This window comes from Stegodyphus dumicola, chromosome 9 (assembly GCF_044657685.1).
Source record: "Stegodyphus dumicola isolate Sdum_Otavi_A_Nest chromosome 9, ASM4465768v1".
NCBI classification, from domain to species: Eukaryota; Metazoa; Arthropoda; class Arachnida; order Araneae; family Eresidae; genus Stegodyphus; species Stegodyphus dumicola.
This window is the reverse complement of record NC_140776.1, coordinates 183,554,590-183,569,523: the sequence shown is the minus strand read 5'-3', so window position 1 is coordinate 183,569,523 and position 14,934 is coordinate 183,554,590.

Genomic DNA, 14,934 nt, shown 5'->3' with positions numbered 1-14,934 from the left:
TATATATACATACTATAACTGAGTGAAAAGGGAATTTCCCCGCTTAGTTAAAGGAAAAATAAGAATAATAAAAATAGTCCAATCAAAAGCGGCGCTCCTTCTGTCGACTTCGCACAGCCGTTACATAATCGTCTGTCTGGAGCAGCACATTCTCCTCCTCTTGGAGTCGACTTCATGTTGGCTCAAAGACATACAATACCAGGTCCAAGAGAATTAATTTCTGAGGCACCTTGATAACACGTCCAAATTTTTACACTTTAGCACCTTGCAGGATGTTGCTTGAGTCATTTGAAGAGTCATTAGAATCTGAATGCTCATCACTAGAAATAGAAGAAATAGGATTAGTAAAAGAGTTATCGGGTATGGGATCAGTGGGTGTGTCCGTTAACTGCACTTCCAATGGAAAGACTCGCTGAATGGGACGAAGCGGCGTACCAGCTTGAGCCTTTAGCTCTACAGTTCTCACCTTGTCATCTTTCCCAGAAATTAGTCGAATGACAGTGGTCTAGCTAATATTCCAACTAGCCAATATTCGGGGACAACTGAAGAATTTGTGCCCCTTTCTGTGTGCCAAGAATGGAAAATATTTCATTAAAAAATTTCGTAGCATCAATTTGGGGCCTCCTGGATGCTGCGCTTGAGGACCCCCTTTGCCTCACCCTAGCTACGCCACTGTCAAATGACCTTAGCTAAAGGCCAGTGCATCCGTTTTTTGATGTCCTCTCCTATTAGGACAATTTCACCCAACTGGAGCTCTGACGATGGACCCTTCTTATTTTGGACCAGAAGGCCTAAATATTCTTTCCTAAATCTATGTCTTAAATCCTTAAGTAGTTTTTGGCGATGTCTAGTCCGTTTTCGGAGACCTTTCGAATCGCAGAAATCAACATCGGGAACTCCTAAGCTACGATTCTCGATGAGAAATATGGCTGGGGGAAGTGGGATTAGATCATCCGGATTTTCGGACAGATATGTAAGAGGACTCGCAGTCGCACAATACTGTGTGCAACTCCTCGGTTGTAAGAACCGCGTTATCGAGTGTCCTTCTCAACAGTTCCTTTACTACTTGAACTAACCTCTTCCACCAGCCTCCTGAAAGCATATTCTGCCGGGTTTAAATCATCTGGAAGATGGCGCCAACACTGAAAAGGAATCAGACTGTTTATTTCTTTTATTCTGTTCGTAACAAAAACTGACCAATCACCACGGTTCTTAATCCACCAGATTACATCAATCAATCATTTAGGGACAGTTGATTTCTCTATCGGGCTGAAGCGTCGAACACTGGCCTTACCTTCATTGTCTGGCTAGTATGCTTTATAACAGGTCTAAGGAGCAAATAATAACTCAAATTATCAATTTCAGTTTCAGGAGCCTTTTCTATTACTTTTAGGTCTTCCCATTGCTTAAAAACTACCTTATAGTCATCTAACTGATTTTCCTCATTAATTCATTGACACGTTCTTTGATGCTTTTTAAAAGTCATAGACTAGGTAGTTGTTAGGTAACAGAATTTCAGATTTAAAGGGTGGTGGCAATTCATATCGGCCACCAAGAAGAACACTTAAATTCTCTTTAAATTGCTTAACGGTGTCAGAATGATCAAGTTTACGTTTAACATCTTCAGTTGAGTCTGTTATGCCAAAGGCATCAAAATTCAAGAGTTCGGTTATACTAAGATTAGTACAATGCAACGAAACTACATTATTGTACAAATTATTTTTTTAGTAATGCTGGAATAGTAGCTGAAGTAGGTTCTTTAGATAAGCTGTTTACCAATCACAGTGTATCCGAATTTAGTATCAACTACAGTTACATCAGAGTTCAGTTTCAGAGAGCTGCCAGTAATAATGCCCCAATGGCATCTGCTCCTAAAAGCAACTCAGTTCATATTCTTTAGCTTGCAATCCAGACAAGGTAATATTTCTTTCTCTTAATTCTTTTAGGGTATTGGGATGAACTACTTTTGGAACACATCGACATATTTTGTTTGAGAAAGTACTTCAAAGTTATGGTCATACGTGCCCTCAAAATTTCTTAAATTAACATCAAACACTAAATGGGAATGAGGACTTGTCTCTCTCCTCCCTGACAAACCGTGTATAATGGTTTGTTTCGATTTAGGACGCAGTTGCAAAAACGTTCCCTAAAAACGTATATAAGGTATTTCTCCCATGATCTTATCATGCCTTTGTAGTGTAGTGGTTTGCAAGGTGGGCGCGTATTCCAGAGGTCTATGATTCGATTCCCGGCGAGGGCGTTGCTCATTTTTCACTTTTCTTGCTTTAAAAAAAAAAAAAAAAACCTAATATTTCTACAGATACAAATATTGAAAGGTTTGAATAAAGTTACTAATATTTTTGAATTTTTTTATCGAATTATTTGTAAGTCATTTTAAACTTGTCTGTAACACGACTGCCAACGAGCTTCAGTGTCAAAAAATTCGCTAAATTTTCTCTTAAATACCTATTCGGCATTCATCTCTGTAAAATTTCACGATTCGATTTCGTATGAAGACAATAATATACAGAAGAAATAAATCTGAAGATTTTGTAATCGATATATATTGATAGGGTAACACTTTATTTGTCACACTTATGGCATAAAAAATAGTCTGGCAAATTACCATTCATAGAAAAGCAAATAAAATAACTTCTTAAATGGTTCTGTACCGATTTCACTCACCGTAAAAGACTTGGATATCCTGAAGTTTGAGATCAAAGCATGCCTTTAGAGTTTTTTTATCATACAGTGAAGTTTTATTATATGTACCTTAGTTTCACTGTATATGATATCATATTATAAATACGGAGGATTCAAAAATCGATTAACAGAGCAGCAATGTCGGCCTGAAGTGTTCTCTTACTGGGGTCATTAATTATTGACTGGAAAACCAGTTAACACAACCAACAATATATGTATTAATAATTAACATAATCGATATACTTGCAACTTGATATGAAAAAGATAAGATAAAATCTGATGCTCAGTAATAATAAGACAAAAATAACTGTAAACATTTCAGAGTATATATAATGAAATGAAACATAATGAGCAACTCGTTCATCGTTCAATTAGCTGCTTAGCAAAAATAACATTAGATAAAGAAATTGTAAGCTTTGCAGAAATAAACTCAGAATAAACAAGACACTTGTATTCGAGGTAAATTAAACGAAATTTACAATTTATAATATTAGGCAATTTAAATAATGTTCAATCTGAGTCGCACATAAGATAATAACATGAAAATACTGTTACGTGCGTAGGGGTTCGTAATAGATAGAATGCACAAGTCCCATAATAGGTTAATATTTTTTTTAAATCGAAAGATATACTTCAGAACTCTGGAATTTTCCACAAAAATATTCGTACAAGTGTTTACATTATCACAAAGTACAAAGTGTAGTTAAACTTCAAACTACTAAGAACGAAAAACACAAGGCAATGGAAAGCGTATCTAAAGAGAAAGCTAATCCGATTTCACCCTGAACTCATAACATTAAGAACAGCAGCTAACTAAACTACTGATAGCAGATGCTCTCTTTTCGGCCTTAAATAGTTTTCAACCGGCCGCGAGATATTCTAGTACTTTCTGCTTCTTGAAATTACTGGAAAGCAATACAAGGGCAGAATTACGGTTACAGCCAACATAGTGGTCAATTACAGTTTTTCAGTTTAAATACAAATTACCGAGATACTTATTTACTCAATGCACGTGCCCCTGTATTCTTACTTTTCCGGCATAGCTTTCTCTAAAAATTTGTCTCTTGCTACATTACACAGAAAAATGCAAGAATTTTAATTATAATTTTACTAAAATTAGCTATCTAAATACAAAATTTGTAACAATACATAACATTAGCTTTCAATTTCTGTTGTACTTTTTATAATTTTAAGAAGTCCTCTCTCGATTTGGACTTTGAAAAATAATCTCTTAAGATACTTTGTTCTTCTCAACTTCGGTAAATAAATTATAAGTTATTTTCCAAACTAGAACAAATGACAATGTGCTCTGCATCAGCTTCACTCATTCTACTACATTCTACAAGAAGAGAAGTTACACCTGAACTACGGGAAATACAATGACCTGGAACATTACTTTCCCAACCCCGTAGTTTAAAACATCCCCGAGCCATTACTTCTCTCGCCTTAACTATAAAAGTTTCTTGCTGTTTGACATCGTGAACGTCAGTGACACAATTGTCAACATAAAACGAATGATTTAATTTTTGGGTCACATCGTCAAACTCGGCAGGGAAATTATCCAAGAGATGCTCTACGATGCTGAAAGTTGGAAAGGAGACGAACAAACCCCGAACACCACTCTGCAGTGTCTGTAAATCATAGGTTCTTCAATAGTTGGAAGAAAAAACCCTCAAATAATCTCTGTGTTCTGGGATAATATTCAGCTGAAGAAACGCTTTCTCAATGTCCAATGATAAACCAACAGAATACAATCTAAACCTGTCAATTACATCAGGTATGAGTTCAATTAAATTCGGCCCTCTATTTAAACAATCATTTAGGGAAGGTTGACTTCTCTGATGCACAATTTTTAATATTAAAGAGACTGTAAGAGCTTGGGAGCACCCGTGATTTCCAGATTCGATTTATATATTTGTGCCCAAAACATCTTACCTAATTCACATTTGGAATGAATCAATAGGTATATCTCATTTTATTATCAGTCACTCAGCTATTCTGCCAACAAAAATTTACTTTTTTATTATTTACGGCTTTCAAACTATTACAAGGAGTAGAAACTCTAGTATCAATAGCGTAGTAGCTTTTTCAGGTAGATAATTCATTTTCAGCGTTACCAATGTGATCGTTTATCTAACATAAAATTACTGTTAACTTACAGAGTTTGACTTGCTTTAACAGCATAAACTAGTTTCAGACTCCTAACAGACTTATAAGGTATTTCTCCCGCCTTCTTAGCGAGCCTTCGTGGTGTAGTGGTCTGCACGCTCGGCGCGTAACTGAGAGGTCCGCGGTTGGATTCCCGGCGAAGGCGTTGCATATTTTTCATCTTGCCTGCTTCCAAAATAACCTAATGTCTCTACATACTTAAAGCTAATTATCTCTGTGTCTGAAATTGGCTATAAAGTCTTAGAAGGTTTTAAAATAGCCCTTTTATTTACAATCAAAGTTTGGACATAAATGCACTTTATTGTGCTTGCAAAGTCAACGATTACTTGAGGCGATGTAACTAAAATAGCAGTCAAATTCAAATACAGAACGTGGATTAGTAGTCAAAGACTTAAAATTAAATTTAAAGCGGAAATAGCTCAAAGCTCTAACCGGCATAAAAATTTAAAATGTCGGCAAAAAATAACGCAAAGTCGAATAACTTTAAGCCGCTTTAATGCCATATACAGTGCAATAACCTCGGCTTGAAACGCAAATGCATTATCAATAATCCTATAGAATCATTAGACCAGCGGTGCCCAACCTTGAGCTCGCGAGCACAAGTGAGCTCGCCAATCGTTTTGTATGTGCTCGCCAGCCCGATTAGGTACTATGAACAAAAAATATTTTAAAAATAACCATTCATTTATATTTCTTAAGTGTTGAAATATGGTAGGCATTTATAGTCATAAGAGATATCTTGCAAGACGTTATAATTGATTATTATTGACGTTATATTGACGTTATTATTGACGTTATAATTTATAAAATAATTGATTTATAATATAAAGAATTGGACGATAATAATTGGTTATCGATCTATATTTTCTCAGGGATATAACAGCTAAACTGAATAAACTAAACGAAGATCTCCAGGGAAAAGAAAAAGCCCTTTTTCTTTTCCCTGTAACTGCTTTTCAGATAAAGTTAAATTTGTGGATAAATCAGATGAAGGAAAAAAATTGCACCCATTTTCAGAATTTATCAAGCCATATTAATAACCACACAAGGAAACTGAAACAAAGAAATGCTCGGAAAACCTAAATGCACTGAAAAATAATTTTGAACTCCACTTCTCTGATGTCCATAAAGTTCAACCAATATTATTATTCATCTCAAACCCATTTGTCGAAATTAATATTTCAGATGTATCACACAAGATTGGAAATATGTTTAACAAAAATGTTGTTGTTTTGGAAACGTGCTTGCGATTGGCCAAAATGTGTTCGCGATAGGCCAGAATGTGTTCGCGATAGGCCAAAATGTGTTCGCGATAGGCCAAAATGTGTTCGCGATAGGCCAAAATGTTTTCGCGATAGGCCAAAATGTTTTCGCGATAGGCCAGAATGTGCTTGCGATAGGCCAAAATGTGTTCGCGATAGGCCAAAGGTTGGGCACCACAGCATTGGACTATTCCTATAGGTTTGACAATGCAGCTAGCATCTGGGAGATTCATGATTTGAATTTGGACGAGGGCTTAGCTGATTTCCCGTGTTTTCTCTTTCCAAAAGTCTGGCCTACCAGCGGCCGAGCGGTAAGGTCGCTGAACACTGGTAGTTAGGTCCAAGGTTCGAATCCGGCGAACGGGTTGGCTGCATGTGTGTTTTTGTGGTTTTCCCCATTTGTAACGTGTATATGAGCCAGTTTCCCTTAGAAAGTCCTCCACGAAGGCATCCCTCCCCTTAGGCAGATAGCCCTCGGATCTTTGCCGTAATTAAATAACCTGACCTAACCTTTCTAAAAGCCTACTTGTCTCTACCCGTAATTAAAATTTCAGCTGCATTTGAGTTAGAATTTCATGCAATTTGAATGCTCTTATAAGAGATTGTGTGGTTCAGTACTTTATAAATCTTTACATTTTTTTAAAAATCAAACAGAACAAGAAACAATCCTAAAAAATAAAGAAATGTGTTTGGTTATTAATATGAAAGTAGTGCAAGAGTATTTTCCAAATTTTTTTTCTGATGTAGCAAGATGCGGTTTCTAATTTTTCTGATGTATCTGATGGTATTGATTACATTAGCAAGGGAATAATTTAATTTATACTACTCTTTAGAATTCTTTATCTGAATTAGTTTTTTTAGTTTTCAAGAAAATTGTCTTAAACCCAATATCTTTTTCAAATGAAGATTTCTTTGTTTCTCTTGCAGTATATAAATTGGCTTGTTTAATTATTGTTTTATACTACAGTAAGGCATACATATGAAACATCAGTATTTGATAATTTTCTGAAACGTAGCTACACAATTTTTGAAAATATTTCATAAATGTAGAATTCATATCTAAATTTTCTGAATTTCAAAAGCTTGGGCACGAAATCCAAATCTACGTTTTTTTTTTCTAGTTTTGATTAAAGATATAACATTAGTGAATGAGCTTTTCTTTCTTTTGGTAAAATTTAAAATCCCTTTCTATGTAAGCATTATTAATTTCATATCATTTTGGAATTTATTTCACATCGCGCTTTCTGTTTCTACTCATGTCTGGCGGTTACGTTTATGCGGAATGGAATCGAATACTTGTCTTTCCAAACAAGCTGTTAGCTCGAATGGTAGCTGTTATCCTGTACTATTTCTTTATATTCTGTTACAGGTTTTTGAAATCTTAATAAAAATAGTGCACACTGCAGCGCCGAAGGGGAAAAAATAATGAGACTATTAACCATCTTTCCCAAGCAGCTCCAAAATTGCTGACTTTTGTTGGTGGCGTCATCTGTTAATTAGTAGGTGAAATAAAAATCAATATTTGTGTGAGAGGGCATCCCATATGGGTAGGCCACGGGTTAACGAATTAGGAATTCAGTTTTGAGTCAAGGGTCCACGAAATGGATATCACTTTCAGAAATTACTTCATGTTACATATGTTTCTTCATGATGTTTATGCTCTGCATAAGAAATTTCGTTCATAGAATTTGAAATTTTTTGAACATCAGCGAACGGCCTGGCTGCATGAATACTTACTTTGGTGTTTTTCATATAGAGCTTCATATGAGCTATTTGACTTCAGAAAATCCTTCACGAAAGCATTACTATTTTAAATAGATAAAATAATAATTTTAAATAGATAACCCTCGTTCATTTTACTTTATTTAATTAAACAAAGAAACAGCTCAAAATCGTAAAAAACAACCTTATATTTAGCGTAGGTATAATGAAACACTCAATCGATTTCGAGGGCAGCTAAAGGTCCCTCCTCATCAGGAGAAAGAAATACATAGAAAGAAGAAAATAGGAATCACAGAAACACGTGGTGCTTATCAGCACTGCACGTGGTTATAACTAGATTTTTAATCACAGTTGCACTGGCCGCCTACTTTTACTGAGCCAGGCTGTCTGATCAAGCATAAAGAAATATTAGCGAAGTTAAAATAGGGAGCGAGGGGCAAATGCACATTACGCTCAAAATCTGAACCTCAAATAATGGAAAGCAACCACTGAACGGATTTTTATACCCTCTGGTAGTACCAAGTGCGAGGAGGTAACGCCATCTATCGGCAAAAATAATTGAATTAAGACAGTAGAATTTTAAAGGCATTAGGAAGGACTGGATTGGACTTCAAATCATTAACTAAACTTTCTAAATCTTTGTGAATGTGAAAAGCCTCAAGAAAATCCAATTCGCCTATGGAAGAAGCCTTTTGGATGATTTTTGCAGACCCAAAATCAAAATTATGGTTAAAAGTCCAGCTATGATACGCTATTGAAGACTTGTTAATTTCCCCTTTTTTGACATAAGATTCATGTTCCTTGATACGAAACTTCAACGCTCTTTTTGTTTGGCCAATATATCTTAAACCACACTGACATGATATACTATAAATTCCCCAAGAATTCAAGACAGAAACGCAATCTTTTAGAATCGAAGGGTGAATTTTATTAATAGGGGAGAAACCGACTTGAAAATTGAATTTCTGGAGAATCCGTGCAATTTTATAGCTAACAGAAGGATAAAATGGAAGCACGACAAGGTCATTGATATTATTTCTAACAGTAGAATGTCTTCTTTGATGGGAATCTGAAAATTTTTTGACGGCTTTATCAATAATCACGGGAGAAAATCCACGGTCAATCGCAATTGCTCTCAAATAATTAAGTTCATTGGTAAGCAAAGATTCAGAGGAACAAACTTTTAGCGCGCGGAAAACATAATAGTAAAAAGAAGCCATTTTTTCCTTAACAGGGTGGCATGACTTGGCATGGGGTGGTAAACAAACTGCAAAGGGTTTACGGTACACAGTGGTGCTAAAATCGGTTTCATTGCGGATTATAAGAATATCGAGGAAGGGGAGGGAATTGTTGGATTCAATTTCAAGAGTGAATTGGATGGCTGGATCAATTGAATTCATAATAGATAGAATCTCGGATAAATCCTCTTTATAACCGTCAAAAAGTGCGAAAGTGTCGTCAACATACCGAATCCAAAGATGAAAAGATAATTTATCAAATAATTTCATCTCAAAATAGTGCATATAAATGTCAGCAAGTACCGGACTGAGAGGATTACCCATAGCCAATCCTTCAACTTGACGAAAATATGCATTTTGGAAAACAAAGTGGGTTTGACTTAGAGAAACTTTAGTAAGCGAAACCAACTCATTAATTTCAGTATGTGTGAAGTGAAATTCCCGAAGCCTAGTTTCAAGACAATTTAGTGCTCCTTCGACCGGAACATTAGTAAACAATGATTTGACATCAAATGAAACCATAATGGAACGAAGTGGGGAAATATTTTTAAGTTTATCAATGACTTCAACAGAATTTTTTACAGTGTGAATATTGTTATCAAGTAGAGGAGAAAATCTAGAAACTAAATATTTGGCCAAAGGATATGAAGCAGTACCTATGTTGGAAACAATTGGTCGAAAAGGAATACCGGTTTTGTGGACTTTTGGAAGAGCATAAAGTCTAGCGCAATTAGTAATAGGCGGAATAAGTGATTTCTTCAACTGAGTTGGCAGAATGTGGGAAGATTTAATAGCACTTTTTACTTTCATGATGTCCGAAGTTGAAGGATCTTTAGGGATCGAGCAGTATGGGCCTTCATTTATCAATTTAGAAACAGCTTTCTGAAGCGATTAATAACAAAATAATGATATACCATTTTATAGTTAATCTCCGAGAACTACCCAGACAAAAAAAGCTTAGAAATGTTGCTGATTGCCAGATTTCGTAGTTTACACAGTGAGAAAAATCGTTAATCTCGACAAATTTTTGACGAAGCCACTTTTCTCAGACAAATGCTTTTGGAGCGCTTTTATTATAAAATAACCTAACGTAATTTAAATAACATAGTTGTTATATCGTGGAGCAAAAACAATTTTACTTTACACCTGACTGCCACTGGCTCCGACATAGCAATGGGAATACTCTACATCTAAAATTTGAAAACATCATTCCAGAATTTTAAATGTTTATTTAATAGAATTCTATTCATATATTTGCAAGTTATACACTATAAACACAATAAACAAAATTTGAACTCATCTGCACCAGCGTGAATAAGCCTGGCATAATAATTTGAACTCGACGTAACTTTAGGAGGAAAAATATCGCAAATTCAAACACAAGGTTTCATCCTTTCCAACGCAGCTAATTTTCTAAAATATATTTTACTAATATCCGCAGCGGGACAGCGGATTCATTTCATTCACCCAAAACTCAAATGTTTTAACGCAATAGTATCGCAAAGGAAACATCGACTCAAAATCAAAATATTAAAAGCTATAGAATATCATCCGCTGTTGCCATTCCAGCACTGCCAAGTTTTTCTTCCTGCAGCTGTTGCCAGACTTATCCTCGCTGTATGTGAGAGGTAACAACAGTTCTGTTGCAGTGGCGTAGCGAAGGGGCAAGGGATTGTATGATGCCTCGGGCGCCGCTCGCAGAGGGGCGCCAAATGGTCTCCAAACAAGATTTTCATCATATCACTGTGTTTTTTTCGGGGGAGGGGGCGCCAAAAAGGCATTTTGCTCCGGGCGCCAGTTATGCTCGCTACTCCACTGTTCCGTTGAGTTAATTCTAACAACCAAATATGTATGTTTTCCCCTCCTGAATAGGAAACTCGTACAAATAACTCAATTCCCTTATTTAGCACTGTGGCGCACCCACTTAATATTAGCTATCCGATTTTGCTATTGTTAGCATTCGTATAATTAAGCAGTCATATTAAACACATACAAATAAAAATCTTTTAACTGAATTTTAATTTTAAAAGAATTTTGTAAAAATGAGGAAAATTTCTTTTGCTTCGTAATATAATACGCTAATAGTTTGTAATAAATTACTCCCACCGTATGAAATTGCCTTGCAATAATACCCGACGAAAAGTTCTAAGAGTATTTCAGAACGTTATGATTTTGCAGCAAAACACATTTTTATATAGAATATTGCCATCAGAAATTTGAAATATCTGTGTTCATTTATTAGTAGCCATTATTCTGTGTTTACAGCAGGAGGTTAGACTGGATTAGTTTACTGCAAAAGACTGTAGGGTTACCATGACACCAGAGGCGTAGCTAGGGTTATCAGCGCCCGGGGACAACTGGAGATTTTGCGCCTCTTTCTGCATGCCAAGAATGGGAAACATTTCATTCTAAAATTTCATAACATCAATTTGGCGCCCCCTGAATGCTGCCCCTGGGGACTGATGTTCCCTCTTGCCCCACCCTAACTACACCACTGCATGGCACCACGAGAAACGCGTTCATACTTTCTAAAGAAAGATAACTCTTACTCTCCGATGCATGGAAATTTTCTCCGAAGCCTTATGCAATCATCTCGTTTAGTTGCCAGGAGACTAAACGACTAATGTTCTGCGGCATCAGAAACACGGAGGTGGACGGATCGTTTATAATAATAATAGTTTGGTTTGGTTTCAAGATAAAAAAAATCAGCAACGTGGCCTTCAGCGGGCGAAACATGCTCTGCTTCTATCCTCTAAACCTTTTTTAAAATACTATCTCTTTTCTACCTCATTTAAACTCACGCGAGCTAGAAATGTACATTCTGGCAAGAAAAGGGGAAACGAGACGGCCAGAAAAGCAAATTAACGCAAAATAATTGCTCAGCGAAACTAAATGGTTTCGGTTTGGTTTATGACGGATAGCCCTCGAGTGCTTTGCCATAATGAAACAAACCAACTAAGCAGATTTTGGAATAGGATTATTTTGCTGTATTTTTTGTTAAGTTATAACGGAAAGTTAAAAAGGAATTATTTAAATCTAAAACAATTATAATAAAAATTAAAATGTAAGTATCATAATTATACCAGAATTCTAAAGAATTACAGAGGAAACGTCCCAAATTCACGGATATATTTCTTATTTGAGGGAAATGATATTTGCTATACGTTAGGAAAACCTTTAGGTACTTATGTATTAACGCAACCACTTTAGTTTTATTATTATTATTTTACAGATTGGAAGTTACTTATTGGGTGCAAAATGGTTTTCGCGTTTTCTTTCTTTTTCCTTTTTTTTAAAAATTTTTATTTTTTATTTTAAGAAACATTCCAAAACTTTCGATGTTTATTGTAAATAGGTAAACATTTTCAACATAGGAAAAGAAAATGTACTTTAGCAATTTAAAATACAAATTTGAATTATTAGCTAAAGTTTACGCGATACATTAAAAAAAGGTTTTTTTTCCCTCCGAATGGTGGGCACTTGCCTATAACGGCACTGGCCACTCTTAAGGCCAGAAATGGTGGCCATTTTGTTGTGTAGGCACCTAATAGGCGCCCACCGTTACCTCCTATGTGTGTGTGTGTGTATTTGATTATGACAAAGCTTCGTGGGCTATCTGCTAAGGGAGGATGCCTTCGTTCAGGACTTTCTAAGGGAAACTGGTTCGTATACACGTAACACACGGGGAAAATCCGAAAGAGCCCATGCATCCCGCCCGTTTCGGGATTCGAATCTCGGACCGAACTACCAGTATCTAGCGACTTTAACGTTCGGCTGCTGGTGAGCCTAAATGAAACCTTATATTTAACTATGATGTATAACTGTCTGAGAAAGAATTATGATGAACACAGTCACGACGACCATTTCTGAAAAGGACTAATCTTCCTGAGAACACAAACAAGGTTATATGCAAAACCTCATATCCCCAGTTCTTTCTGTAACAGTAAATTGAATTTTTAAGCGAAAACAAAAGTTAAATCATTCCTAAATGATTAAATGTGTTTTGTCTAAAAAGTATAATTGGTAACATGCTTATTTCCTCAATTTTAATTCTAAATAATTCCTCATTCTAAATAATTACATATAGTAAATTTTTCACTTTATAATTTGAGCTGATATAAGCCATAGCAAATTACCCATGCCATGGAACACGTCATTAATGCTAATTAATTATTCATCAAAACTCGTAAATCACAATCTGTGAGTCTCTAAAATATCTTATTCATCAGAGACTTACAATGATTGATATAATGGCATTTACTGATTCAACAGAACATGCAAATGAGCTAATTAGGAAAATTACTTTGATGGGTGTAATCGATGACATTAAAAAAACAGACCTGAAAGGCTTTCACATTCTATAATACGCCCAAAGGGTTTTTTAAAGTTTAGTGTGCTGTCTTTATTTATTAAATACCACTTTCTTCGTATTTAAACCATAAAATTGAATTCAACAACAATGTCATAAAGTATGACTCCCCCGCCCCCCCGTACAGTGCTTCCATTGCTCGCTTTGAAATCGTTGAGCTTGTTAATTGAAAATTCGTTAACGTTTTACAAAATATGAAGTAGATAGATAATAAGACCAATTCCAAATTTGGTCTACCAGATACCCATATTCGAGTGGAGGACTACGGTATTCAAAATTGGATGTTTCTAGGTACCGTTGTTTTATCACAGTGGGAGAAACATGCATGCATTTATGCAGATTATTCTGTATTTAATTTCTTTAAATGCAATACAGAGATCTAATAATTGGTAGCAGCAATTTAGAAAGTGATTCGCAGTTTATAATGAATCAACGCAAAATGCCAAAACGAAATTAATAGCCCTTATGGGTAAATTGCTCCTTTGGCCTAAAAGAAACGGATCACTCCAGATGAAAATATAATGAAGAAGTATTTAAAAATGGTATTAATCGCGAAGTGCTTGAAAGTGCAAGTAATAAACTTTAGTCCTGCCGTAAAATGAGACTACAGAACTAAATCAATTGTAAGTTATTAATATCGCCATGGACATGAAAGAATGAGGAGTTTCAAGATGAAGCTGAGTGGTAGAGAGACATTACTGAAATACATGTCAAAGCTTTATGTCTAGAGAAGCGAAAAAAAAAAAAAAAAAAAAAAAAACTGTGATGAACAAAGAAAGTGCAGTAAATCGGGCAGTTCACTGAGATTGGTGATTGATTAAATTAAGCCAAAGCATGTGAGAGTTATTTTAGTAACGAAGGGATACCTTCATGAAAGAGTTTTCAAAAGAAACTGCATTATATTTATTTCCTTAAACGAAGCTGTAATTTAGGTAAAACATATTAAAACAATTAGGTTGTAATCTTGCAAATAACAAGATGGTTGATTTATCTTTCGACGTTCAAACTGTTTGAAGAAGGAAATGCTTAATCAAGAGACAAACTTAATTTGTAAGGTTCCATTATGTTAATCTCACCAGTTATACTGATTTAGATCCTTGCTATCACTTTGTAAGTTTTTACTTTATTCTAACCAATTATTTTTAGTTTGACTTTCCTGTTTCTTCTAATTTTAGTTTCCTGCCGGAAAGTAAATTTTGTGTGACATAGATGTAAATTTTAAATGTATTCCAGAAGCAGTATTTAAGCTGCGTTTCAAGAGTTCAATAGAGTAAAAGCGGACTTAGTTCTGATGTTTATGCTGAGAGTTTAAAATTAGCTCTCTAGTTCGGTGTTCGACACCTTTTCAGTTTATACTCATATTTCTCTCCTCGGCTTTGCTGTGTGCAGACGATTTAGCGTTAGTTAAGCTAAGGAGCCAGTCATTAGATTATCTTAATTTACAATTGAACTGTTACATTCTTATTTTCTG